Here is a 15,777-nt window from a genome sequence, read left to right on the forward strand (position 1 = left end):
TCTTTTTTATCGGATTCGGGATACCGGATTCGATCGATCGATCCGTCCGTACGTGTCAGCGGCATATGGAAGGCCATCGCCGCCAAAACGCGTGCCAACACCATACGCGTGCATGTCAGAACGTACGCATGGTTGTTTCGTAACGTACGCATGGTTCTGTCGTAACGTACGCATGGACATTTGTCATTATAGTTCTATGAAATTCTTAGCGTACGCATGCTACTGTCATAACGTACGCGTGGTCTTACCATTACGTACGTGTGCTTCTGTCATTACGTACGTATGGTCTAACAGATTTTTTGCCATTACGTACGTAAGGTCTTGGAATTACATATGTATTGTCTCGTCATTACGTACGTATAGCCTTTTCCTTACGTACGCGTGGTCTTGTCATTACGTGCGTATGGTCTTGTCATTACGTACGCATAGTCTTTTCATTTCGTGAGCAATATATAGCGGGTATGTTGGAATGACCAATTTGGCGGTAGTCCCTATGTTATACAAATTAAGGAGGTTCAAGAACAAGAGTTCAAACTGGCAGTAACTATTCAAACAGCTGTCAATTTTATATGGATTCACAAAAGAATTCCAAAGGTGCATTTGTGCCTTTGGCGATTGGGATTCTATGCCGCCGTCTTTCTAAGCAATCTGAAGATTCTTTTGAGCACTAGCATAATGCCGGCCGTATGTTTCGCTTGCTTATTTATTCAATGAAATTACATTTCACCTGATGGTAAAGCACATTGAATAGAAGTAAATCCTGTCCAAAACAATGTTCAAAGTTCAATCATAAATCTGAGGCATAATGTTGTGAAAATATTTGAAACTGTACATCCTCACTGGAAAGCCTATATTATCATTTTCCGATCAACTTCGTCAAATGACGCTGATAATTATGTGATTATAACCATGGACCTACTACTCATTGACATTCATCGCTTGTTAATCAATTCATGCACCTGTTTCTGTCAAAGGTGTCACAATAATTTACTGACAGTAGCAATTTACTGACAGTAACATCAGGAGAATGGCATAACGACTAAATGCGAGCGAGCGGATTTTGACATTTTACAGTCCCAAAACTGCCGTTTGTAGCTATATTTTTGTTTGTTTTTTGTTTGTTTGTTTGGTTTATTTCTGCATTTTCTTTCTCCAAATACAATTGCAAATGAAAACAGAGTGATACAGAGTATGCAAAAAAAAAGAAGAGAGTTAACATACAAATCAATACAAAAAAAAATATCATTTGCGTAACACCATCAGTCTGTAGTGACATATGAATCAAAATAACATATTATCAAAGGCATACTGTATCTATGAACAAAGGAGAAATCAATACATGGGACCGTCATCATAAGCAGAGCTTGACGTGGATGAGGCCCTATCTATTATATGTAATACAAATATACAACACCAATTATATATGTACTCATAAAACTCTTAATCTTGATGCACGAAACACATTTTGCTAAAGAAAAAAAAAACGGAAAAGAAAAACAGTGACTTGGCGCTTTTAAAAAAGAAAAACAAAAAACAGCACGCAGCACCATCGACTACTGCACGGTATAGTAGACAATAGAAGTGTAGGTGTGTGCGAGTGACAGTGCGTCGTGTGTGCAGGTGACAGTGTAAGAGAGAATGAATGCTATAGCATGCCTATTTTGGGGGTAAGGCATGTGCTTTACTGAAGGTATGCAATAATTTATTATGCAAATAAGTGCCCCTGTACAGTCATTATCAAAGAAAAGAACGGGAGGGAATGGAAAAAAAATCGAAAAACATTTTGCATGGGTCAGGGCTGACTGAGACTTAAGAAAAAAAAAGAAAGAAAGAAATACATTGATCAAAGACAGCTAACTGGAAACATATTTCAATAACAAATACTTTTTTTAATGAGCCTTAAAGGAAAAAAGTGAAGTACAGTGCTTTAATTGATCAGGTAGGTTGTTCCAGACATCGGGACCGTAATGTCTAATTGATTTCTGAGCTAAAACAGTTTTGAGGTTCACAAGATGAAAGTCTGTCGAACGGCGAGTTGAATATGTATGTATAATCGAATTTAAGTGAAATGTATTATGAAATAAAGAGGGAAGTTGATTTGTTGCGTCCTTGTACGTAAATATACCTGTTTGTAAAATGTGGATGTCCTGAAACTTCAAAGTATGCAAACGATGAAATAATACATTTGAGATTTTTTATTTTCAAACTGTTGTTTTGTTTGCAAAAAACTATTACTGATGGTAAAAACAGGTAAATGATCGGATATATCATAATGAAATATACCATTCGTAAATTCTGTGTCTATTACATTTGAAAATATGTTATCAATAAGAGTTTTTGATGTATTAGAAATTCTTGTTGGGTTGCTGATATGTGGTTGAAATGAATAAATTGCCAATAAATTTAACAACTGCATTGTATAATTATCAGTATTATTTAAAAGATCAATATTAAAATCTCCCATTATAAAACTGTCTTTCTTTTCCTGAGAAATAATACTCAAAATTTGATCCAAGCTTTCTAAAAAAATCAATATTATTTCTTGGGGACCTATATACATTACCTATTATTATATTTCTTGCTTTACTATTCAAAATTTCAACAAAATATCTTCAGCACCCTCGATATGCAAATCATGCCTGACTTTCATATCAATGTTATTTTTTATGTAGAAAGCAACCCCACCTCCCTTACCCAAGTAACGATCGGAACGATACAGTCGATAATGCTCTGAATTGAATATTGGTGGTGAATTTGTATTAAGCCAAGTTTCTGATATACCAATGATACTAAATTGAAAATTTTGTAAAGAGGAAAGAAATGACTCTGTAGAATCAAAATTTTTATTCAAACTTCTGGCATTGATGTGAAGAAAACTAAACAAATCAAAAAAATGATTGAAATTTATTTTGTTTTATCAGTGCATTAAACTCGGTAATTGTGTAATAATCGCTTTCGGAGTCATTCAAATGTTGATCATCAAAGATCATACCATGTGGGATCATTTTCGGTGTGGGGGTATGAATTGAAACTGAAGGGTCGTGGGAAGAGGTTTGAGTGCAAGTGCAGGTGTCTGTGTGTGCATGTGCGCTGAGCGTGCGTGCGTGTGCATTCATCTTGAATGTATGTGATAAAAAGTGCAGCGTCTAAATTATTTACTTGAAACTAGAGTCATCGTATACAAAACTAGAAAAATATACAATGTCTGGAATATGCGGAAAGAATAAATAGGGAAAAAGACTACTATACAGTATTTGGCAGTCTGCCAGGAGTACCAAAATGGGTATTCATATACAGCAAATATTATCCAAATAATTACTTTTTATATATTTACGAGAAAAAAAAAACCAAACATAAAGTGATTGCGAAGAGAATCACAATACAAACAGATGTACCTATATCAACCATGTCTATATGAAAGACAACGACTGTGTAAAAGGTATGCCTGTAGAATCATATGTACACAAACTTCAAACAATTGTTGCATACAAATTTACTTTTGAACTTTATTTTCGCTTTGGAAATTAAGAGGGAGGGGGGCGCTCATAGTGCGCCCCCCCCCCCCCCCTTGATCCACCACTGGTAGTCAAGGGTGTCGGTTTATGTTCGTGATTGGGGGAGGTATGACCAGCGAGGGGGCGTCGAAGTGACCAAGCGAGGAAAAGATGTCCAAAATCTGCTCTTTAGAGCATCCCCAAATTGTTTGTGTTTGTGTGTGTATATGTTTTATATACATGGAAAGGTTAGCAAATAGCCCAGGTCAAGTTTTATTATTGGCAATGCAAGGCATTTTAAGATAGACTAGTATGTAAAGCAACACTCCAAAGTCAATGATCTAGCTTTAATTAACGAAGCGTAAGGTACAAAGGTGTACATTCTATATCACATTGCGCAACGTTGCAGCGACTCTTTTTGCCGTTCGGGTGTTCTGAGTACACTGCGCGCATCCTGCTTATATTTAGAATGTCAACCAGGAATCACGCTGAATCACAATCTTTTGTCGGTTCCAGGCTTTTTGAACAATGTTCCACACTATATACCTTTTTAATCATGATTAAAAGAAATCTTAGAAAAATATATTATTTCTTGATCACCCTTTCATGTCGATTTCAAAAGCAGTTTACTAACCCTTGAATTACCATTTTGGTGAGGTCTTTTTTGTTTTTTGTTTATTTACCAGCGGATGGGGGGGGGGGACACGTGCCCCCCCCCCCCCGTTACGCCACTGCCTACGCTTTATAATTCCTCAGAAGCTGTTGATCTGTGTCGTAGCATCGTTCACAAGGTGGACGCTTCTACTACGCACGTTTATTTTCCAAATGAATTATCCTCTAACTCACATTTGTTTTTTTTATTTGCCTCAATTAATATTCAAGAAAACAGAGATGAAATTTTGACGGGCAATTCTAATATTGATCTTCGGAATATACGAGAATATCTATAACAATAAACTATGCAGTATATACATCGGCGAGAATCAGTTTACCAACGTTAATTGGTTATATTTTAACTAACATTTCTGATCATCTACACTATATACCTATATGTATTGACGACACACAGAATTTCTATACTTATACCAACAAAACTTGAGACGAAGTGCAAATTTCACCTGCATTAGAAAAAATATTATTGTTCAACGACGAATTAATCACAGAAACATGAGGCGATTTATCATTATGCGCAGACACAGATAGTGTCTCTGAAGCGTTCTAAGATATTATTCATCTCTTATTTTGGCATGCATATCCCCGATATTGAGCAGAAACATCACACAAAAATAAAATTTTCATGGACGGCAAAGGAAAATTTGTGTTCAATTAAGAAAATAAATGCCTTAAACAAAACAAATTTTTTATTCAGATTCAATATTCATTAATTGTAATCTGACAGTAACATAGTTTTTCAATCTAGCTTGAAAAGAATATAACGTTTTACATGATTTAACATAATCTGGAGGTGTGTTCCAAAGGTTTGGTCCATCATGTCTTATAGATTTTTGTGCAGTTAAGGTTGCAGGAGGTCGCAGGAGGTCGTAGAGGTCGCAAGAGGTCATAGAGGTCGCAGGAGGTCGTAGATTTGAATCCCGCCCGAATATGTAGGCCTTTGATTATTTCTTATCGTGGCTACTACTAAACACTGATTAATTCGGTGCTTATTTATACGTTGATGTAGAGCAATATCAATTGTAATTGAAACACTTTATTAAATTGACCCCTCCTCCCCCCCCCCCCGAAAAAAAGTCATCCTGATAATTTATTTATCCTAGAACACCAGAGATGTTCGCGTGCATTATCAATTCGCAAAATTTCGCGAGTTAAGGTTTCCGAAATGAAAATGCACGCGACAGTTTTTGCCTACTATACCATATGCATTGAATGCCAGTGGCGATTCGCGAACGTTTTGTGCCACAAAAAAAGACCGTCGGCTCCAAGTCACGACAATATCATGCCTCGAAAATATTTTACTTTTCAACCGAGAAACTATCTTGTTTCACCATGGCTCAACTTCTGTAATAGCCTACTGTATGGAGTTACTGTAACAAATCCAAAATTGATGCGTTATTTCTCGTACAAAAAAGGACATTCCAATGTGTATATATACATTCTGTCTATTTAGCTCATACCTCTCCTTTATCAGAACAACTATAGAACTATGAGAGTACATGACCTCTGTACCTACCAGTCTGCTATGTTAAAGCACATCAACACAATTACTTCATTTCTTCCACGATACATTCATCCCCAACTGCAATATCAACCTCCTATCCCACACGTCATTGCAAAGATTTTCGTTTTCAATAATCCGAAGCAACTCCTCTTCCATAGTTCTATCTCATACCACGGACCTTGCAGTTTATAGAAATCACTGCCGGAATCAAATCGTGCGCGACACCTTTGTTTTTCTTTCAAATCTCCCATGACAAAGCATATCAAACTCTAAAGATCAGGAAACATCTAATTATGTCATTCACGAAATGCTTTATGCATTTGATATTTCGGATCACTATTCACGAATGTATTAAACATCAAACCATTCAGGAAAAATTCACGCCTATAGTTTACGGCATAATGCACTGACTTCATCCCTTTATACTTGACAATCTATTTTCATCAACGCAATGCAAAACTCCAGAATATTAAATAACATGGTTTTCTCGTTTGCTCTGTACTTGCAATTTCCTCTTTTTTTTAAAACTCTTTTCTTCAGACTGTCGTCTCTTCAAGTTATTAGCCTATTTATAACGACAGACTTCTGCATTCCAATCCCGCCAAAATCATTCTACCATGAACCAGTTAGATCACCGTTTATTCCTCTATCCTGAATTGTTGAAATCAACATTGCATTCTGTCATCAGACTAGTGTATATTTAATTTTACTTATATGAATGTACTGATTGTGCGCCTTATTGTTCTTGAAAAAAAAAAGCATACTCTTTTTCATTTGAAGTACGTTCAATGCAGACAAGAGAATAAAGTCCGATTCTGAATTGAACTAAACCGAACTGATATGTTAACATGTAATTGCTTTCTCACTGGTTGTGCGAGATCGTAATAGCTACAGAAAAATAATATATGATGCACTACGTACGCATCGTCGAGTCATTACGTACGCATGGTTCCGTAATAACGTACGCATGGTTCCGTCATAACGCACGCGTGGCTCTGTCATTACGTACGCATCGTTCATTCATTACATACGCTTGGTTCTGTCTGCGAGTGTGCCATTTTTTTCCGAATCCATGCGTATGTAATGGCAAGACCACGCGTACGTTATGACAGAAGCATGCGTACGTTAGGAATTTCATTGAAAAATAATAGCAAATGTCCCATGCGTATGTTATGACAGAACCATGCGTACGTTATGAAGTAGGCATGCGTACGTTCTGACATGTATGCGTATGGTTTGGCACGCGTTTTGGCGGCGATGGCCTTCCATAGCGGCACAGCAATAAAATCATGCACGAGTGCATGTTCGCGTGTACACATATCACGTACATGCCGCACGCACACACTGTCTAACCTCAACGCAAAAAAAGTATATAAAGCTTACAACGCCCTAATGTTTTCAACAAGCAGAGTGGCGCAGCGGAAGCGTGCTGGGCCCATAACCCAGAGGTCCGAGGATCGAAACCTCGCTCTGCTAAGCATTCGTTTTTGGTTTTGATTCTCATTTCTGTTTTTACTTTCTCTCTTTATTCTGTCATTCTTTTACTGTTTTTAATTTCATTTGGTTATTTTTCTCTTTTTGTTTTGTCGCCTATACCAGTGTATTTTTTTTTCCCAGCACATCAATCTACGCGTTACATCCATAAAGTGTTTAATTTGATTTCACCATTTTGGTCTTTTACGTCAATAGATGAACTCCATTCCCATGTTATGCAGTATGGTTTACAAATACACAAACTGAAGTACAAGAGAAGTCAACCAGTATAACTCATGTTTTACATATATATATATTGTATTAACAAATTAGTCTAGATAAAAAAAAAATAATAGTTTGGCTCATGTTTAACAAACTTGTTTTGGATCTCCCCCACGCCAACCCTCCCCCCCCCCCCCAAAAAAAAAAGAAGCAAAGCAAAACATAAATAGCTTAACTGCGTGTCAGCTCGATATTACTCATTATTGTTACTCTTATTACATCAGCCATCTTTTCTTTTTCATATTAATTTATATCCATCATGATATTTCCTTCTATTACATACTATAGCATGACTATCTTTTTCTCGCTTTTTTATTCCTTTTTATTCTTTTTTGTTTGTTACGAGGAAAGCCACGTCATGACGGCACGCTTTGAAAAGGCTTTATGCACGTTCATAATTTGGTATTGAAAATAGTCAACTTTAATTACTCAGAAAAAAAAAAAAGAAAGTGAAACAATTTTTTCAAGTTTGTATTTCTCTTAGAATTTGGTTGGCTAAAATATTTAGTGTATATACCATAAGGTAATGGGCTATCAACCTGGTAGGTCAAAAAAAAATATTTGAACTTTACTTTATAAGCACGAGTAAACACATTCGTTTTTCTCCTCCAAGGCACAAATGTAAAAACTACAAAAGTGAACAAGTTGTCATTAAATGCATAAGTGCTATTCCACATAACAACGAGAACAAAAGACAAATTTAAAACAATAACAAACATGAATTGATTTACAAAAATAAACGTATGATCTCTATAATTTCTTTGTACCCAAAACGATAAAGAAAGGCAAAAAATAATGGAAAAATATTAAAAATATTATTTCATATAAAAATTCAAATGACGTAAAGAGAACAAACAATATTAATACAGAAATGGTACAAATTTGATTTTTTTTTCCAAGTTAGGGAGATTGAAAACCATATTTGGTTCCTCAATTTGTCTCATGAATCCCTAAATTCCTACATTAAAAAAGAAATGAAACGATACAATTCTGTCCATTCAACCATCTTAGTGGCTTTACTCCCTATGTTATTTAGAGTTGGAGTTGACAGCAATTTTTTATTTTCCCCTCTTTAGTTTCCCACTTTGCTTTTGTTAGGGGCTATGCAGAGATACAAGAGAAGGAAAACTTATTTTTGCTATTTCATTCATTCATGTCTTTCAAACTTCAAAACGCCTTGAAGGGAACTAGATAAAAGTTGGTCCAAAGAAAGGGTACTAATCACAATTGTATTTAATAAACGCAACAGTGACAATTTAATCATAAACGAATCAAAAGTAAAGAAGCCATATAATTTGAAATATTCTCTCGAACAATTGATGTGAATATGCAAATGAGTGAGCTGATGATGTCATCATCACACATTTTTCCATTCAATTCTTCTGATATAAAAGTGTATAACATAAAGTTGTTTCTAACTTATGTCTTCAAAATGATCAGTCCTATATATATATACGTGATCTTTAGGCTTGAAAAAAAAAACCCTGAAAATTTCAAGATTTCATACTTACTCTACGGCAAGACTATAGTGTGAAGAAATGCGAGTATATGATCAAATCAACATTTGCATATTTACAGATTTACACATACAACAGCGTATATAATATGCAAACATATACATTGACATAAAAGGAATAATTTCATGTACATGAATAACCATATGACAATCAACACATTTGAAATTCCATACAGACTTCATAATAAGATATATTACTTAATGTTGTACTTCAAATCGCATCAAAAGTATGAAAAAAAAAAATCTCATCGAATTAAAACAAGATGTCATGAATTCCCGAAGCTATACACAATCAGATAAATCGTCAACTCCGCCCGAGTAACTCCGCTATACGCATCTCCTCCCTCCCCCACTGTATTCATTCTGTTCAGACTAACTTTAACTGGTCCGGAATCGTCACCGATAACAACTTTGACGATTGCACACAAAAAAAAATATGGGCATCTTTCTTCTCTTCTTTGATCTCTTGAGAACAAGACGCAGGGGCGGATCCAGGAATTCCGTAAAGGGGGGGGGGGGCGCTTTTAGAGAATTAAAGGGGAGGCGCACGCCCCCCCCATGTTTATTTTTTTATTTCCTTTGTTTTAACCAATAAATAAATAAATAAATAAATAAATAAATAAATAAAGAGGGGCGCGCGTCCGGTGCGCTCCCCCCTGGATCCGCCACTGAGACGCAGAATTCGACTGCACTCAGTAATTCATACCGAGTAAAGTCTTTAATCTCTCTTTTTTTTTCTCTCACTCTTTTTATTTATCTTCTTTTTCTTCCTCCTCTATCAAGTCCTTTATACCAGGACTAAGGTGGAGACAGGCGACTTTGACAATAATTTTTTAGATGTTGCTCGAGACGCGGATTTCTTTTCTCTCTCTCTCTCTCTCTCTTCTTTTTTTTTTCTGGTACTCTCTAAAAAATATCGAGTGAAAATTTTCACTCTAAAAAGAGTGAATACAAAAAAGAGTGAATTTCGAGTGAAATTGGAGTGAATTTTGAGTGAAAATGCTCATTTTCACTCATTTTGGAGTGACGTCAGGGATCACTCGAAGATTTTGGAGTGATCCCTGACGTCACTCCAAAATGAGTGAAAATGAGCATTTTCACTCAAAATTCACTCCAATTTCACTCGAAATTCACTCTTTTTTTGTATTCACTCTTTTTAGAGTGAAAATTTTCACTCAATTTTTTTAGAGAGTATATTAAATTAAACGAGCATGCACAGAAATGACAGAGAATGGCAATATTTCAAATTCAGGTCATTTTATCACCGCTGAATAGAAAGTAACTATCAAGCACCATATTCTCCAAGGTTTGTTTCCTTGTTTGTTTGTTTTGTTTGCTTGCTTGTTTTAAACGAGGAATTACATTTCGTGAGAAAAAAGAAAAAGAAAAAATGAACAAAAGGTATGACCCCGACGTGAATCGAACACGCAACCTTCTGTTCTGGAGACAGACGCACTACCGTTATGCTACGGGGCCAAGTTATATGAAATGTTAAAAAAGTAGCAATAGAAAGAAAAAGTCTCAAAAAGTCTGGCGCAAGAGGTATTCTGTTTTGTTTCGGGAAACACTGCTATAGGCTGATGCAATTCGGGACTACGATCAGCAATCAAGTCACTGACTTCTAGCTAATGTAAAAACCATAATAAACATTTGACAAAGTAGTCTAATTCGTAAACTGTTATGAATATTCTAGACTTAAAGGAGACCTCCGGATGATTTTCAGATTTTTTCATTTGAACAACTATTAACTAGTTATACTGAGGACAGAGTTTCAGAATTTGTGATAATTGGGATGAAGAATAAGAATATTTTCAAAATTTAAAACAAATTGCAATGAACAAGGATGATGACATGGCAGAGTCACCATAAGAATGCATGAATTGGGGCTCAAGGAAGCAGAACAAAAGAAGAAGGCATGCATAGATTATACACAGGTGAACTCGCAAGCAAGCGGTATTGTAATGGAATTACACTGCTACATTTCTGAAATATGTGAACCTCCTATGTCATCATCCTTTTTCAGTGTAATTTGTTTAAGGTTTTTCAAAGTATTGTTTCTCTGCTCAAGAACCACAATAAATTCCACAAATTTATACATGAAGTTGTCGAATTATGTTCTACATGATGTGAAATTATGAAAATCGTCTGGAATGTCCCTTTAAGTCTACATCTCGTTTGTCGAGATGTGATTATCTTGATATCAAAATATTGCTATCTGTACATCTATTATAAGTAAGTATCTTGTTTAAATAAATGTGGACTTTATGACTATATGTATAAAATCGTATACAAGTCAATACAAACAAAACAATAAAATAGAGTCTTGCTACAACGACTACTAACGTTAGTAGTGTAGTTTTTATGTATTCCCTGCAAAAATGTTCTTTCTCAAAATCACACGCACCCGGCCGTGCACTACAAGATACAGAATGAATTGTTCGGTTTCTCTGACTCAAGCCAATCAGACGAAAAAAAAAAAATAAATTGCATACAAAGTTACTACGAGGACTGTGACTAAAACTTAAAACTTGTGTAATGTTTTATACATACATGAGTTGTATCAGCGGACGTTCGTCAATGGGTTCACAACCTCCGTAAGGGCTACGATAAAGTAGGCCTACTCTATGTACTTAGTATGTCATTTTTTTTTCCCGTAATATAGATCATCCATGATTGGGCCCAGATATATCCCTGTACAGTCAACGATCGGGTACAGAAGTGAGTAGTCGTTACAGCTAGACCCTAATTTTTTGTTTTGTTTGTATTGGCTTTTATGATTTCATATAAAGTCATAAAGCCCGCATTTATTTAAACAAGTTTCTTGATTAAATGTAAAGATAGCAACATTTTGATGTCATGATAATCACATCTCAATAAATGACACACAGAAATAATTCTAAAATTTATAACAGTTTACCAGATAGACTACTTTGTCAAATGTTTGTTATGGTTTTTTACATTGGATAGAAGTCAGTGACTTGATTGCTGATCGTAGTCCCGAATTGCATCAGCCTAGAGCAGTGATTGCGACACCATGAGACTTTTCTTTTTTATCGCTATTTTTTTTTTTAACTTGATATATAACTTGGCCCCGTAGCATAACGGTAGTGCGTCTGTCTCCAGAACAGAAGGTTGCGTGTTCGATTCACGTCGGGGTCATGATATTTTGTTCATCTTTTCTCTTTTTTCTCGAAATGTAATTCCAAAGAAACAAACAAGCAAACCCTGGAGAATATGGTGCTTGACATTTACTCTCAATTCAGCAGAAATAAAAGGAACTAAAATTGAAGTATTGCCATTCTCTGTAATTTCTAGTAATTATAACGAATATAAAAAGAATATAAAAAAAAGACATTCGTGTCTCGAGCAACATCTAATTATTGTCAAGGTGCTGTCAAAACACTGTGAATCACTTATAAAAGGGGCTGTAGAGCGAGTTACGAGATAGAGTAGAGAAAGTAAAACGGGCAGAACTTATGAAAAGAAGACAGCGCAAAGAATGCCAGAAAGAGAGAAAAAAGTAAGTAAGTAAGTAAGTAAGTAAGTAAGTGAAATTGACACCCTGCGATTTTTATAGGCCTATCAATATATTACTGGACGAAGAAAGTGCTATAAATAACGAGGAATATATTACATAAAAGCATGACTTCATCATGTTCATGCCATATAAGAATAAACACACCAAAGTGAAACACTGAAAAAAAACTAACAAAAAACTTATACTATAAGTTCTGCATCTCCCGCCCCCCCCCCTCCAAAAAAAAAAGAAAAAAAGAAAAGAAAGAGTAATCTGAAAACATTGGAAAACTAACGAAAAGTAAATCAGTCTATTGCTTTGCAGGAATGTACAGGCTTACTCCCTTAAAAAGCAAGCAAGCAAAACAAAACAAAACAAAGCAAAACAAAAACAAAAACACGGGGGGAGGGGGGAGTAATCATCCCCAGGTTTTGTTTTTCTTTTTAACCGCTCTTCATAAATCCCCTCGATAGAGCCAACTCCTGTTTCTTTCGTTCTGGTTTGGTTTTCTCTCTTTATTTTTTTTTGCGAGACGGTGTTTCCCTCCTTGATCATTTCGTGGGATGAACTTTGTACCATTATGACCAATCAAACATGATTATCAAATAATCCCAGGTGCAGTATCGCGATTTGTTTTAGATTCTGTTTCTTTTTTTCTTGTTCTTCTATAAGGCCGTATTATACCGTCAGTATACATCCCTTGCTCGGTTCGCATCACTTCGCCTGATGGATTGCTGTGACGTCAACGTTGTTATGACCGAAGAGCTAATTAAACGCAGGGGAGTCGTTTCCGTCAAAGTTAGTCATTGCGGACACCCGTGCGAGCTTATATAGCATGTAAAAGAGATGTTAGATCCAGCCTACTATTCATTTGACTCCAAGACTGATGCACACTTCAAATCATTTGCAATTATATGCATACATTAGCTGAACTTTTATCATAGTAATGGTATAAGATGCACTCCTAGTAATACTCCAATCATATTATGATGTCTTAACTCTTCAATTGAATGCTTATTTTATACCTGATTAAAGTGAGTCTACAACTTCAACAGCAAGCTGCTAAACTTCAGAGCACAGCTAGAATTCCTAAAACATTCATTACATTTTCCAAAAGAGCTACACTGTCGAGGAATGATTGACATGCATCAGCCCACCACTAATTTGGAAGAAACAGAAGAAGGCAAGACAAAACAACAACAGCAAAACATCCGGGTGTGTGTACTGAACCCACTGATCTCTGTAGGACGGAACCGGGCAATTGTGATTATGACGAGATACTGCCGAGTCGTGGTAATATCAGCTTTGTGCCAATAAGGAATCGACTTGACTCCGTGGCGCAACGGTAGCGCGTCTGACTCCAGATCAGAAGGTTGCGTGTTCGAATCACGTCGGGGTCATGAGTTATAACTTTTTGTATTTTTGTGTGATTTGTTTTTCCCTTTTTTTTTCTTAAGAAATCTACATTGTCTTATTTATTCCTGGCATAATTTTGTGAAAAAGAAAAACACAGGATTTTCATTCACAGTTTCTTAATATGAATGTATAGTAACAAAATATGACACAAACATTTTTAGGTATAAATTCAGAGCAACAAATTGTTCCACAAGTATTAAATAGGCCTACACATACTGTAATTTTCATAGGACTAATTCAGTATATTATTAGATATTTTCTGTTTCATTTCTAACAATTTCATAAGACTTAAATAATCTCACTACTCGATCCCTCCTTGAAATACTCAGTGTTTAAAACGGTAAACTTTTTTCTCTGCCTCTTCCTAATGCTTTTTTGCTGTTTCCATGTTAATGTGCACTTGTGTATGTGTATGTGTATGTGTGTGTGTTGTGTGTGCTCCCATGATAATACATTTTTTTTTTGTTTTTGTCATTCTCAATCAATTGAATAGCCCACATATCTACAAGCTTGTCTTTCACGTCTCTTTTTGTTTAACTTTGTTCAAGTACAGTGTACACACACACACAAAAAAACACACACACACACACACACACACACACACACACACACAATAAATAAATAAATAAATAAATAACAGAAACTATGCTTCTACTGTCACCATTCCCATGTATTGCTTGTGTGGCTGAGCTAGCTCACCTCTTATTCTACATGACATCTTGAGGACAGTCTACAATGGCAGGTCATATTACATGCTAGAGTGTTTTACAAGTTGGAGTCTTACAGTTAATCTATAATTTGTGAACTCTTCATTGAAAGGCAGTTATTAAAGGAGAATGAAAACCAAATACATGTATACGTGGGAATTGTAGCAATATCACTAGCACTAAAACGCATTGGTGAAAATTTGAGGAAAATCTGGCAATCTGTTGAAAAGTTATGAATTATTAAATTTTTGGTGCAGCCATCACTGGATGAGAACACTACTACAGTTCGTGATGTTAAAAATGGAAGAGAATCCCACAAAGTTTATTCAATCTTTATTCATGATACAAATCAATAATACACATTCCCTCAACTTGTTACTGACATATGTTAAGGGTAATACATGTATTATTCCCCCCGCTTTCTGACAGAGCTAAGATGAGTGCTCTTTCATTATGCTAGAAAAATGTACTGTGTATATCACACAAATATATATTTAGTCAAGAAGTTAACAACTACAACTCCCTCCCAACTTTGACATTTATTATGATAAACTCCACCATTCTGTTTGTTAGATTTACTGAATTTATCAGTCAACTTGAACATAGAGTGGAATTTAATTCAAGTTTTAATTAGGATTATTGTCAAGTGATGTGTATTTGCAGTCCTGTCCTTCATATGATGAACCACATGAACAGGTGTGAGAGCACATGTACATCCATACATACATACACACATGTATGTATACATGTACATACATAAACACATGCACACTCATACACATGCACATCACTCAACCTCCAAATTCACCAGTGCCTGAAAATATTTATGAAAAAAAAATACTGATGAAAAAAAAAAAAATTGTGCTTCATTACCAATGGGGTGGGAGTAGTCCATAATCATAATATTAATTTCTGTGGCTCTGGCTTTAGACATCACAACACCGGAGGTAAGTTCACATACGACAAGCGATCATATGCACGCAAGATTAAGAAACAAAGATTACTGCAGCAAACCAGATTTGTTTCATTGTTGAATACAAAGTGTTTATTGACTCTCCAAACACCCAGCGAGGTTCAATTTACTTTATAAACTTTTGAATACTGATTCTTGTAAGTCCATGCACAAAACACAAATGCATGCCAGGTTAAGTACAGACAACTAGTACGAACATGTACTGTGCAGAAATAAAGTACCC

At 35.6% G+C, this 15,777-nt stretch overlaps 4 non-coding genes across 4 annotated transcripts; 3 read left to right on the forward strand and 1 right to left on the reverse strand.

The window, feature by feature from the left end:
• Positions 1 to 7,074: 7,074 nt before the first annotated feature.
• Trnam-cau (transfer RNA methionine (anticodon CAU)) lies at positions 7,075 to 7,146 on the forward strand. Its single transcript has one exon. It is a non-coding gene; the product is annotated as a tRNA-Met (tRNA).
• Positions 7,147 to 10,345: 3,199 nt separating this feature from the next.
• On the reverse strand, positions 10,346 to 10,417 carry Trnaw-cca (transfer RNA tryptophan (anticodon CCA)). The gene has a single exon. It is a non-coding gene; the product is annotated as a tRNA-Trp (tRNA).
• A 1,611-nt stretch (positions 10,418 to 12,028) lies between these two features.
• On the forward strand, positions 12,029 to 12,100 carry Trnaw-cca (transfer RNA tryptophan (anticodon CCA)). The gene has a single exon. It is a non-coding gene; the product is annotated as a tRNA-Trp (tRNA).
• A 1,686-nt stretch (positions 12,101 to 13,786) lies between these two features.
• On the forward strand, positions 13,787 to 13,858 carry Trnaw-cca (transfer RNA tryptophan (anticodon CCA)). The gene has a single exon. It is a non-coding gene; the product is annotated as a tRNA-Trp (tRNA).
• The last annotated feature ends 1,919 nt before the right edge of the window (positions 13,859 to 15,777 follow it).

This window comes from Diadema antillarum, unplaced genomic scaffold (genome assembly GCF_040938485.1).
Source record: "Diadema antillarum isolate AM-2024a unplaced genomic scaffold, OU_Dant_1.0 scf00000092, whole genome shotgun sequence".
NCBI classification, from domain to species: Eukaryota; Metazoa; Echinodermata; class Echinoidea; order Diadematoida; family Diadematidae; genus Diadema; species Diadema antillarum.